This window comes from Saimiri boliviensis, chromosome 11 (genome assembly GCF_048565385.1).
Source record: "Saimiri boliviensis isolate mSaiBol1 chromosome 11, mSaiBol1.pri, whole genome shotgun sequence".
NCBI classification, from domain to species: domain Eukaryota; kingdom Metazoa; phylum Chordata; class Mammalia; order Primates; family Cebidae; genus Saimiri; species Saimiri boliviensis.
This window is the reverse complement of record NC_133459.1, coordinates 40,673,242-40,686,277: the sequence shown is the minus strand read 5'-3', so window position 1 is coordinate 40,686,277 and position 13,036 is coordinate 40,673,242. Positions and strand designations below refer to the sequence as shown.

The window sequence follows — 13,036 nt, the reverse complement described above, 5'->3', positions numbered from 1 at the left end:
CTGAAGAAGTGTTCATGTTCTCTCTCTTTCTTCCCCCCTCCCTCCCTTTCCTCCAGGCCTTCCCTTCTCTCTTCTCTACCTGCTTCTCTCTTTATCCTCTCTGTTCATGCTCTCCTGTTATACTCGCACTCTCTCACTCTCCCCATCCCCTCAATTCTCTCCTTTCATTCTCAATTTTTTCTTTAGAAGGAATGTTCATGTTATAGCTCCCCATCACTTTCCCATTCCCTGTTGCCTTATACATAGCTTGTTTCATGCATTTACACTGGCTCCCTGACCTCTGTGGGCATTTGTGTTTGGGATCACTCTCCTAAGCCACATATTGTAGATATTAATGTAAACATTTTTCTCTCTTTCTTGATGGTATGTTCTTTAAGAGTTCATTTTACTTCTCATAGTGTCTAGCATAGTGCCTTGAGAATAATAGAAATAAAATTTATTGAATAAAATAAATAAGCAAATACATATATACATGCAAAGATTCTTGAAAACCTGACATTTAAACATTTTCCTCTTAAAGAAGGTGCATAAGAAGAATGCCTGGAACAGTGCTGGGCACCTAGTGGGCACTTGGGATTTTTGATTAACTAATTGAATGTTAGCAATCTGTAGATTCCTGATATGACAAATAAGGACTTTCACTCACCATTTAGAAGTATCCTGAAGTATCTATATTTTTTAACATTCAGCTCAATTATATATTTCATTAGAAGTAGAAATAATATGAGGCAAAGAATGTCAGGATATTAGAAAAATGTTATTGAATATTTAGTGACTTCTGACATAAATGCTTTTATAAATAAAGCAAAGTATTTTATATGAAGGTGAGTATGTCCTTTATGTATGGTTCAAAATCATTTTTATTAATATTGCTAAATGAAAATACTAATAGCCTAAGGCTAGCTGCCTCAGACTAGAGTAAAATAATCAATAATGTGATCAAATTATCAATAATGAAAATATATTAATAATGAGAATTGAAAACTGGGAAATAAATAAAAATAAAAATAAAAATGAAAAATAAAACAATGATTTGGAGACTGAAGACATATATTTAGCTTAATAACCTCAGACAAGTCCCGTGTCTTGGTTTCCTTAGGTCTAAAACAAGAAGATTGATTTAATTATTTTTCAGTTATTTTCCAGCTATAGAATCTTTGTATGCATGTAATAAATAAACGGCTGCCAATTCTATGATCTTGATGTTTACTTTTTCAATGCATGTTTGATTTTGTTCAGAGTAAATAGCTGGTAAGCCCTAATGGAAACCACCTGTTAGAAAAAGGAGACAGAATTGTGGAGCTCTGTCAACTTCCCTGGTCTTACCAGCAAAGAGAAGAGGTATAGTAATTTTTAAAAAGGAGGAAGGAAGAGAGATCAAAGGAGGAGAGAGAAAAATAAAAAGAAGAAAAAGGACTAAGCACTTTCCTCTTTCCTCTAAGAAACGGTGGTGGCTCTCCCACCTTTCCAGAGACTTATCAGCACCTGTGTGGTGGACAGCACCACATCTCTAAATTCTAAGGTTCTAACCCCTTTATTTCCAAATTGTGGAGTTCACTAACAAAGTGGTTTGCATACCTTAAAAATTGAAGTGAAACAAAAGAGGGGCATACAGAAGGCTTCCAAAATAAAATTCTAGATCTTAAATTGGGTTCTTGGTTTATGAATTATTTTGTATTGATCAACTTTCCATTATAAAACAAATGAATTAAAAATATGTATCACAGTAAAATAAAAAGTGAGCCATTCTCATTTAAAGAGAGGCCTTATCTCCAGAGGAATAATTAGAGGCTATCATATATCAATCCTAAAGGGTTTTAGTGAAAACCCTTATTGCTCCCTCTGGAGTATGAGATAGGCTGAGGTAAACAAGCAGGGTAGTGGTAAAGATTGCATGTGAGAACAAGAATGTGAAGAGGAAAGTAGAAGGGATCTAGATATTTGATGAAGTTCAGAAAGGATGGCTTTGATATGAAAAGCAGCATTTCAATCAGGCTCCTGAGAAGCTTCACAGTGCAGAGGTCAAAGAATATTAGCTTGCCTTTGAGCAGAGTCTAACGAAAATTCTTAGAGTGGGAATCAGATTCCCCCGTATTTATGTATTTAAGTTATGAGAATGAGCCTAAGAACCAGACTGTCACTAACAGAAAGCAAAATCTTCAGCAGAATTTTCACTGTGTGAAGTTCTGAAATGCATTGGAACTGCAGGCTTCATCATTTGCATCTCTGACCATTTACTTTTATGCCTGGAGGAAGGTCTAGGGAACCACTAACTGCTCAAATCCTTCCATTTTGGACTTACTCTTCCTGTCAGTTCTCATCCTTACTTTCTTTTTGATTGTTCTAGATGGCATTAATCAACACTCATCAGTGGCTTGGTTACACTGAATTATCTTGGTTCCCTTACCACATTACTTCATCTTCGCCTGATCTTCCTCCTTCTCCTGTACTCTTTAACACTCATTCCTGGCATTCAGTAGATGTTGACTGAGCAGTTACTATGTGTTAGGTACTGTTCCAGGTGCTGGGAACAAATGGGTGAACCATATAGACATGGTTTCTGCATCAATGCTGGGTATGATATGGTGGGGAAGGAGAAGGTAGGTGTTAACATCCTTCTACAGAGGTTAATACATATTTTGGTCCATGCCATATAGAGAAGATGCGGTGCTATGAGAGACAATATCAGTGTGACCTACTCAAAATGGAGTGGTCAGGAAACTCAGCTCTGAGGAGGTAGCATTTAAATTGCGTCCTGAGTAATGAGAGGGAGCCAGGTAACTGAAAGAGAGGAAAGCACGTTCCATGCAGAAAGTAAAGTATGTGCAAAGGCCAAGAGAAGGTGACTGTGTCACTGGAAGACCTGAGAGAAAGCTGGTGCCACGTCGTGGACACATACAGTGGTGTTAACAGATTTTTAAAAATGGTTGATTTGTCCACACATGGAATACTTTGTTCAGATCTGGGCACACTACTATTAAGGGTCTGGCATGAACAAGTGCTCATGATTGGTTGTTCAGTCTTGAATGTATGGTATGACTCTGTGTATACAATGTACCAGTTAGGATTCTCAGTTGCAAGTGCTAGAATGCCTAATCAGAACTTTCTTAAGCAAAATAGGTATTTATTAGTTTACATATCTGAAATGTTCATGACCAGGGATACCCTCAGGCCTGGCTTTATCAATGGTTTAAATGTTTAGACTGACACCGTCCAATAGTGATAGAATGTGAGCCATATGCATCATCACTTCAGCATGTAATCAAAATAAAAATTATTGGTGAGATATTTTACATTCCTTTTTCCTTCTAAGCTTTTAAAATGCAGTGTGTCTTTTGTACTTACGTCACATCTTTGTACTGGTCACATATCAGGTGCTCAGTGGTGACATATTGAGCTACACGGTGCTACAAGAGCTAGTGGCTACTGTTTTGGACAGTGCAGGTCAAGGCCTTAGATCCTGACCATTTCAATTTGATAATTACCTAGATTGTTTTTCTGGAAGTCTGAACAAAAGTTTCTTTGTGTGTCACTGGCTCCAAGAGTCCTGCCTTGTACCAACATAGTGCCCAGAAAGAAAGTGTTGTGCCCAGTGGTTTAGACCCAAATCACATGCTGTACCCCAGGACTACAGGAGAAGGGTGGGCTCTATGTGAACTCTGTGTATAGAGTATATATTTATTATTTTTGTCCACCCAGTATTCATTTATCTGACTTTTGGTAATAATGTTGGGGATCAGTCTCCCCACATGGAGAGGACTGGAAAGAAGACTGTTAATGGAGGTTATCTCTGGAAAGAATGATTCCACAGGTTATAAATGGTACCACTTTTATTTTCTGTTTTCTAGCTTTCAGTTTTTAGTTTATTGCTACTAGCATGCACTGTTTTATTTTTATTTATGCTTTTAATGAAGAATATAAACAGCTTTCTTTGTTGTAGAAAAGTTAGGACAAAATGGGGGAATGACCTAATACTAGGGTGACCAAATATCTTGGTTTTCCTAGGACTGGCCTAGCTTATACCAGTTATTATAGTGTGATTATTAATAGAACTCTCTTTAATTCCAAGTGTGTCCCATCATAAGAGCATATGGTCATCCAATACAATGCAATACTTTAAAACCATCGTGGGTACTGATATAGTTAATTCAGACTTCACAACTACCTTGAGACAACAGAATGATTTGATAGATACACCTTGAACCCCAATAAAAGAGTATTCACACCTGGTATTTCTGCATCAGGAAATGAGGCATTCCAAGAGTTACTTTTTCTAACTGAAGCTTGCCCTTTAAGCATCAAAATGTTTTAACATTTAACTACTTTTGATGGAAATATTACTCTGTGGTATTTCATATTTTCCCACCTTCTTAAGTGGGGTAGACCAAACATAATGGAACTCCTTCTTGTTGACACAAGTTATTGCAGAGCTTTCCTCCTTGTGGACAGAAGCTCACTGGTGTGTTGTGAATGGATTACAGGCGTGTGGGAATATGATCCCTCCATCTCTACCTCTCAGGGAAGCCAGGTTGGGCTTGAGGGGTGACAGAGACCCTGGATCAGTCGCCTCTTGCTGTTTTCCTCCATGTGTCATCTGAGTAGATTCATTTTCTGTGTGTATCCTGACTTGCAAAAGGTTGGGAAGCATTAGTGATTGTTTTGTATTATAGTTCAGAAATTCTGGCAGGTGACCCTCCATCCTGGGGTGACAAAGACTGATTTACATTTACCCTTGACCTGAATTTCCCAAATTGACGACTTCTCTTTGCAGCACTCTTCCTCTTTACTTTGCAGGTAATTGCTATCACTTGTTAACTGTCTTTCCTATGTAGTCTGCTATCTTATTTTACACAGGTTTGTTTAGGTTAGGTGAAATATACTTGAGTATAGCTCAACTCCCTAACTGAAGATTTAACAGTAGCTGTTCACATCGTTGTCTTTGAAACTCATTGCTGTGCTGTTGCTATGCTCTGGGTATCTAAGATGATCTTAGAATATCACACTATGTTTCCTCATGAGAAATGGTAGAAATCTTACAGAGGGCTGTTGATTCTTAGAGTTAGTTGTGGTTTATTTTATGTGTGTATATATATATATATATTATATATATATATATATATATATATATATAGACACACACACATTTTACATATACGTGTAAAATTTCAAGAAGACTAAATTGCTAGATAATGCAGTATTACAGGAAAGAAAAGAATATTTTACACAAACACACATATTTACATACATATGTATACACACACACATACACACACACACACACACACACACACAGAGAGAGAGAGAGAGAGAGAGAGAGAGAGAGAGAGAGAGAGATTTAGAAAACATGGAGGACAATTATGCCCTCTTTGCAAACCAATATCAGAAAGGTCAGTTGTCATGTTCACTCAATAAATAATCCCTTGTTGCCATTCCAAAACTGAATGTCCTCGTGCCTGGACAACTTGACTCAGCCAATAAGGCATTTCTGATGCTTTTGTGTTCTTATGCAAGAATGGACCCTTTCCAGCATTGTAAATGACAGCAGGAAATACTCAGTGGGCCACAGGAAATAATTAACATCATCTGGGATAGCCTGGCTCAGAAGCTGAGAGTAAAGACTTTAAAATCTGGCCTGGGATTGAATTCTAGTTCTAGCATATGTTAATTCTGTGGATTAGACACGTTTCTTAATCCCTCTGAGTTGCCACTTCTCTCAATGAGTTGTGAAGATGAAATAAAAACGTGTTCGCTATTAGCCAAGCATACTCTTTGGCTCAGCTAGTAGTGAGTGGTCACTAAATTGTAGTTGTTTCATTGTCATTATTTTTAATAATAATAATATATGAAGTAGTTAATGATTAATGATAGGACTTAATTTTGGGAAAACTAGAATAGATAATAAAACTTAAGTATAATATTTTTGTCATTGGCCTAATTTTGAGTAACTAGTTGCCTGTCATATTTCTCATTAAATAGTGACATGTATGAAAAATTCTGAAATTAAATGGTCTACAAAGCCTCTAGAGTTATTTTATTCTTTACTATCCATAGTGTTTACTGTGTGGCATCATATTCTTTGCCAGGCAATTGCAGGCTGGCAGGTGCTTTCAGTAAGACAGTTGTCCTGGATTATAACTGATAGTTTATGCAGATTCTGCCCTCCACTTTTTGAAAAATTGTGCATTATTTGTACTTTACTAAATCCTATAGGATTTTTTCCCCCTATATCTTACATTTCTCAAAAACAACAGATAGAGGTGTTTTTGGAACATCTGTCATTCCTAAAGCTCTTTAAGCAAGTTTCAAAGAGGATAGTGATTACCCTCACCAACTACTATACCTTCTTCTGTTTGTTGTTGCAAAAGTTCAGAAGTACCTATAAGAAGTAGTATTCTAGTTTCTTCTCAAATGTGTAGAATGCTGGAAAGAATTGTTCCTAAACTTAATAACGAAAAAAAAAAACTTTACCAATAGCAAGTTCACAACTTTTCTTGAGCTCATTGGAGTCCTATGGTTGCTGGGTAACCAGCAGGCCCAAAATCTAGGAAGAGATAGGTATATTCAGGGAGAAATGAGATATGAGCTCTGACTTACCTGAGCAAGAAACATACCTGTATGATTTCAGCTAAGGTAATTGTTGAATAGGTGGTATCTGGCTTAATGCCCTCTAGTAGAAGAGGGTAAAGCCCTAGGAGTGATAAATAAAAGGAGATCCACACTTACTTACATGCATTTCTCCAGGAACCCCATCACAAGGTTCACAGGAATGATTGAGAGAGTCTGTAGAACATCTGCCTCATAGTGAACCGTTGGAGGAGAGGAAAAGAAACTGTTATGAGATGGGTGAGAAATTCTGCCTTGACCCTTCTCCCCTACCATCCCTATGAACAGAAGCCTTAATTAGTGTGACATGTATGTAGAAGGGAACAAATATTATCACTCTCAGGGTACTGGTGAAATCTCATTATATCTGAGATAAGGGAACAGGGAAAAAAAATCTTGACTCCTGGGGAAAGGATGGGTATACATTCTGGATTCAGAAGTGACCCAGGGGAGGGATCACTGGAAAGGCTGCTGCTTCAGGACTCAGTGATATAGTACTTGCCTAAGATCACAGCTTAATCAGAACAATAGAAACCATTTCCTCCTTACACCCCCAAACCAGGCTAACAAGAGAAGGTAGAAAAAGAAAAGAAAAGAAGAAACAACAGAAGGAACTACAACAACAACAAAAACAACTAGCAAAATAGATTTTAATTTAACCATATCAATAATCACATTAAACATAAATGATCTAAAAATACCAGTTAAAAGATAGAGATTGTCAGATTGTATAAAAAATTAAGAACCAACTATATACTTTCCTTTCTTTTCTTTCTTTCTTTCTTTTTTTTTTTCTTGAGATGGAGACTCGCTCTGTCACCAGGCTGGAGTGCAGTGGTGCAATCTCAGCTAACTGCAACCTCCGCCTCCTGGGTTCAAGTGATTCTTCTGTCTCAGCCTCCTTGAGTAGTTGGGACCATAGGCATGCGCCACCATGCCCAGCTAAGTTTTGTATTTTTAGTAGAGACAGGGTTTCACTGTGTTGGCCAGGATGGTCTTAATGTCTTGACCTCATGATCTGCCCGCCTTGGTCTCCCAACGTGCTGGGATTACTGGCATGCACCACTGTGCCTGGCCCCAACTATACAGAACATCTGCTCTGTAGTGAATCGTTGGAGGAGAGGAAAAGAAACTGTTATGAGACTGGTGAGAAATTCTACCTTGATCCTTCTCCCCTACCTCCCCTATGAACAGAAGCCTTAATTAGTGTGACATGTATGTAGAAAGGAACAAATATTATCCCTCTTAGGGTACTGGTGAAATCGCATTACATCTGAGATGAGGGAACAGGGGAAAAAAAATCTTGGCTCCTGGGGAAAGAATGGGTATACATTCTGGATTCAGAAGTGACCCAGGGGAGGAATGGGATCACTGGAAAGGCTACTGCTTTAGGACTCAGTGATAGGAAACCGACTGTAGATATAAAGACAGGTTAAAAGTAATAGAATAGAAAAAGATATGCTGTGCAAACACTAATCAAAATAAAGCTGAAGTCTGTATAGTAATATCAGACAAAATGGACTTTTAGAATAGTATTATTATCTGGGATAAAAAGGGACATTAAATAATTATAAAGGGCTTAATTATCCAAGAAGACATAACAGTACTAAATTTGTATATACCTAACAACAGAGTTTCAAAATACATGATGCAAAAGCTGATAGAATAAAAAAGTGAAATAGATAATTTCACAATTACAGTTGAAAACTTCAGTGCTTCTTTCTCAGTAAATGACAGAACAAATAGAAAGAAAATTGCCAAGAATATAGATGACCTGAGCAACATTGTCAACCAACTTGATGTAGTTGATATTTATAGAATACGTCACACAACAACACTTCTTTCTAAAGTTCATATGAAACATTCTCCAAAAGATACTTTATTCTGGGCCACAAAGCAAACTTAAAAGACTAGAAATCATGGAAGGAATAGTCATGAACTATAATGGAATGAAGCCAAAAATCAATAAGAAAAAGATAAGTGGAAAATCTTGAAATGTATGGAAATAAAACAACACATATCTAAATAAACCATATGTCAGAGGAAGTCTTAAGGCAATTAAAAAAAAGCATTTTGAACAGAATGGAAAGGGAAATACAACATATCACAATATGGGAAATGAAGCTAAAGTAGTATATAGATGGAAATATATAGAGTTAAATGCTGACACTACAAAAGAGGAAAGATCTCCAATCAGTAATATAAGCATCCACCCTAAAAGAAAAAAACTAGATAAAGAAGAACAAATTAAAACTAAAGCAAGAAAAAGGAAATAATAAGAGCAAAAATCAATACATTTGAAACAAAAAAGCAATTTGAACATATCAATCAAACCAAAAACTGGTTCTTTGAAAGATCAGTGAAATTAGTAAACTTCTAGGCAGACTGACCAAGAAAAAAGGAGATACAAATTATCAATATCAGAAATGAAAGAAGGGACATCACTCCTGATCCTACAGACATTCAAATGATAAGGCAGTGCAACAGACAACTCTGTGCCCATAAATTTGACAATTTAGGTGAAAGGACCAATTCCTTGAAGGACAGACATACTAAAACTCATTCAAGAAAAAATATGTATCTTTAATAGTCCCATATCTTCTAGAGAAAATGAAGTTATAGTTAAAAGCCTTCCAAGAAAAGCAAAAACAAAAACAAAACCACAAGGCTGGTTCAACACTGGAAAATCAACCAATGAAATTCAATATATTTACATAACAAATGAAGAGAAAAACCATGATTCTCTCAATAGATTTACAAAAAGTACTTTAAAAACTGATCATCTGTTCATGATGAAAACTCTCTGCAAACTACGAATAGAAGGCAACTTCCTTAACCTCATAAAGGGCATCTAGAAAAGGATGTGGCTAAAAATACACTTACTGGTGAAAAGCTAAACACTTTCCCCTTAATATGAGGAACAATGCAAGATGTTCTCTCTTTTGATTCCTCTCTGACTTCATATGGAAAGTCCTAGATAGTACAATAAGGCAAGAAAAAAAAGACATAAAGATTAAAAGGAAAGAAAGGATACAATGTCTTTCCATGTATTGATTGTCTTTGTAGAAGAACCTGAGGGATAATTAAAAAGCTTCTAGGACTAATAAGTGAGTTTAGTAAGTTTGCAAGGTACAAAGTCAATTGTATTTCTTTATGCTAGCAATGAACATAGGACTCTAAAATTTAGAGAGCAATAGCCTTTACAATAGCACCCAAACCCACAAATTCTTAGGTATAAATGTAATAAAAATACTATTCAGGATATGTATGCTAAAATCCAGAAGATCCTTGTGAAAGCCATTAAAGGACACTAAAATAGAGATGCATACTGTATTCATGGATCTGAAGACTCAATATTGCTAAGATGTCAGTTTGTCCCAATTAAAACAAATCTGAAAAAGAACAAAGTTGGAGTACTCAGACACCACCCAATTTCAAGGCTTGTTACAGAGTTATCTAATAGTCAAGGAAGTGTAGCATTGACAAAATGATAGATACAAAAATCAGTGGACAGAATTGAGAGCCCAGAATTAGACCCACACAAATATAATCAACTCATTTTTGACAAGGGTGAAGAAATGATAGTCTTTTCAACAAATGATGTTGGAACAATTGGATATCGATATGCAAGAAAATAAACCTCAACACATACCTCACACCTTAAAAAATAACGCAGTGAAAGAGAGCATAGATCTAAATGTAACAGATAAAACTACAACACATCTAGAAAAAAATCATAGAATAAAATGTTTATGACCTTTGGGTTGGCAAAGAGTTTTTAGATACAACATTAAAAACACAATCGGGGCTGGGCGTGGGGGCTCATGCCTATAACCCCAGCACTTTGAGAGGCCGAGGCAGGTGGATCACCTGAGGTCAGGAGTTCAGGACCAACCTGATCAACATGGAGAAACGTACAAAATTAGCTGGTTGTGGTGGCACATGCCTGTAATCCCAGCTACCTGGGAGGCTGAGGCAGGAGAATCACTTGAACTCAGGAGGCAGAGGTTATGGTGAGCCAAGATTGCATCATTGCACTCCAGCCTGAGCAACAAGAGTGAAACTCTGTCTGAAATAAATAAATAAATAAAAGCACAATCAATAAAAGAAACATTAATTAATTGAACTCTAATGAAATAAAAATTTTGCCCTGTGAAAGACAATGTTAAGGGGATAAAAAGACAAACCACAGATTGTGAGAAAATATTTGCAATCATATATATAACGAAGGACTTGTATCCAGAGTATGTAAAGAACTTTCAAGCTTCAACAAGAAAGTAAACAACTCTATAAAAAATGGCCAAAATCCATCAATGATAGACTGGATAAGGAAAATGTGGCACATATACACCACGGAATATTATACAGCCATATAAAAGGATTAGTTCATGTCCTTTGTAGGGACATGGTTGAATCTGAAAACCATCATTCTCAGCGAATTGACACAAGAACAGAAAACCAAACACCACATATTCTCACTCATAGGTGGGTATTGAACAAGGAGAACATGTGGGCACTGGGAGGGGAGCATCACACACAGGGGTCTGTTGGGGGTTGGGGGACTAGGGAAGGGACAGCAGGGGGTGGGGAGTTGGGGAAGGATAACACTGAGAGAAATGCCTGATGTAGGTGATGGGGAGATGGAGGCAGCAAGCCACCACGGCATGTGTGTACCTATGCAACAGTCCTGTAAGATCTGCACATGTATTCCAGAACTTAAAGTATAATAAGAAAAAAAAGATATATTATTTAAAAAATGGGAAAAATATTTAAACATATGTACAAAGAACAAAGAAAGTATATGATGGTAAATAAGCATATGAAGAGACACTCAACGTTATTTGTAGTTAGGAAAATAAAAGTTAAAACCACAATGAACTATGATGCATATCAGTTAGAATAGCTACAATTAAGAGAAAACAAGCCTGACAACACTAAGTGTGTGCAGGCAAGGATGCAGAGCCACTGGGACTCTTTCTTGTTCTTGTTAAGAATGCGCAAAGGTATAACCACTTTGGAAAGTAGTTTGGCAGTTTCTGATAAAATGAAAGATATGCTTATTATATAAACAAGCAGTCCTACTCCTTGGTATTTACGCAAGTGATTGAAAACTTGTGTTCACTTAGGAACCCATACCTGAATATTTATAACAGCTCTACACATAAATACTCAAACTGGACACAACTGAGATGTTCTTCAACAGGTGAACAGAAAGTGATATACCCATAAAATGAAATACTATTCATGTTTAAAAAGGAACAAGGATTGATTCATGCAACATCATGGATGAATCTTAAATCCATTTTGCTAAGTGAAAGAATCCAGATCCAAAAGGTTCATATTTTACTTTTCCATAGGATACTTTAGAAAAGGTGAAACTACAGCTATGGAAAATGAATTGCCAAGGGTTGGGTCTTTGAGTTGAGGTTGACTGCAAGGGAGCAGCATTGCGGCTGATGAAACTGCTTTATGTGGTACTGTACTGGTGACTACAAAACTCTATATATTTGTCAAAACCCATATATCTGTATGCCATAAAGTGTAAATTTTGCTGTGTGCAAATTAAGAACAAAATTAGGACACCGAGGAACCCAAGGTGTAATGCAGAATATGACAAATGAATCTAACTGCATTGCACATGTATGACATAATCTTACTGAAGAGGGTGAGGAAGAAGGGAGCTGACCTAAGTAACTTTGGAATCCTGTAAGGCTAAAGGCAAAAAGAACTATACACAGACATTGTACTTTACATGATAAATTTGTCCTTCACAGGGATATGCATTAGCAATTCTGAAACTATTTTACATGTATACTAGGAATGAACAAATAAGCAAATGTATTATTGATAATAAGACTGAGGTGTCTGACTGAAAAAGAAGTTACTAATAAGCAAAGCAGAATGATGAAGTAAATGAATCCATGGTGTTTGATTAGAGTCAGAGGTATCAGTATTAACATGTTTATACATACACACACACACACACACACACACACATAAACACACATACACATACACTCACACATATACACTGATAGATACAGAAATATAGGTGTGTATTCATGGATAAATACAGATACGTACGTTTTCTATCTCTGTCTAATGAGATGGCCTAAAAGCAGTGGCATTCCAGTAGCAGTGAGCACATCAAGTTCCCAGATCTTGGTCTCTAAATGCTATTATTTAATAAAAGGAGCCAGGATTCCCTGGAAACATGGACTCCAGAACTGGGTAGGAAAACTACAAGATGAGCCTGGAGCATCTTCTGGTGCTAGAAAGTAAGAATGCTAAACAACAACAACAACAACAATGGGAATGTACAGAGTACAGGAACTAACCTGAAAAAGCTCTTTGGGTAAGAAAAAAAAATAAGTAAGGATATATTGGATTATAACTAGAAGAATAAAATAACTGTCCATGAGTCTGTGTTGAT

The 13,036-nt window shown here is 36.6% G+C and overlaps 1 protein-coding gene across 4 annotated transcripts in view; it reads left to right on the top strand.

Moving 5' to 3' along the window:
* HIVEP3 (HIVEP zinc finger 3) overlaps positions 1–13,036 on the top strand; it is a 518,797-nt gene that overhangs the window by 88,117 nt on the left and 417,644 nt on the right. The gene's annotated exons all lie outside the window — the stretch shown is intronic.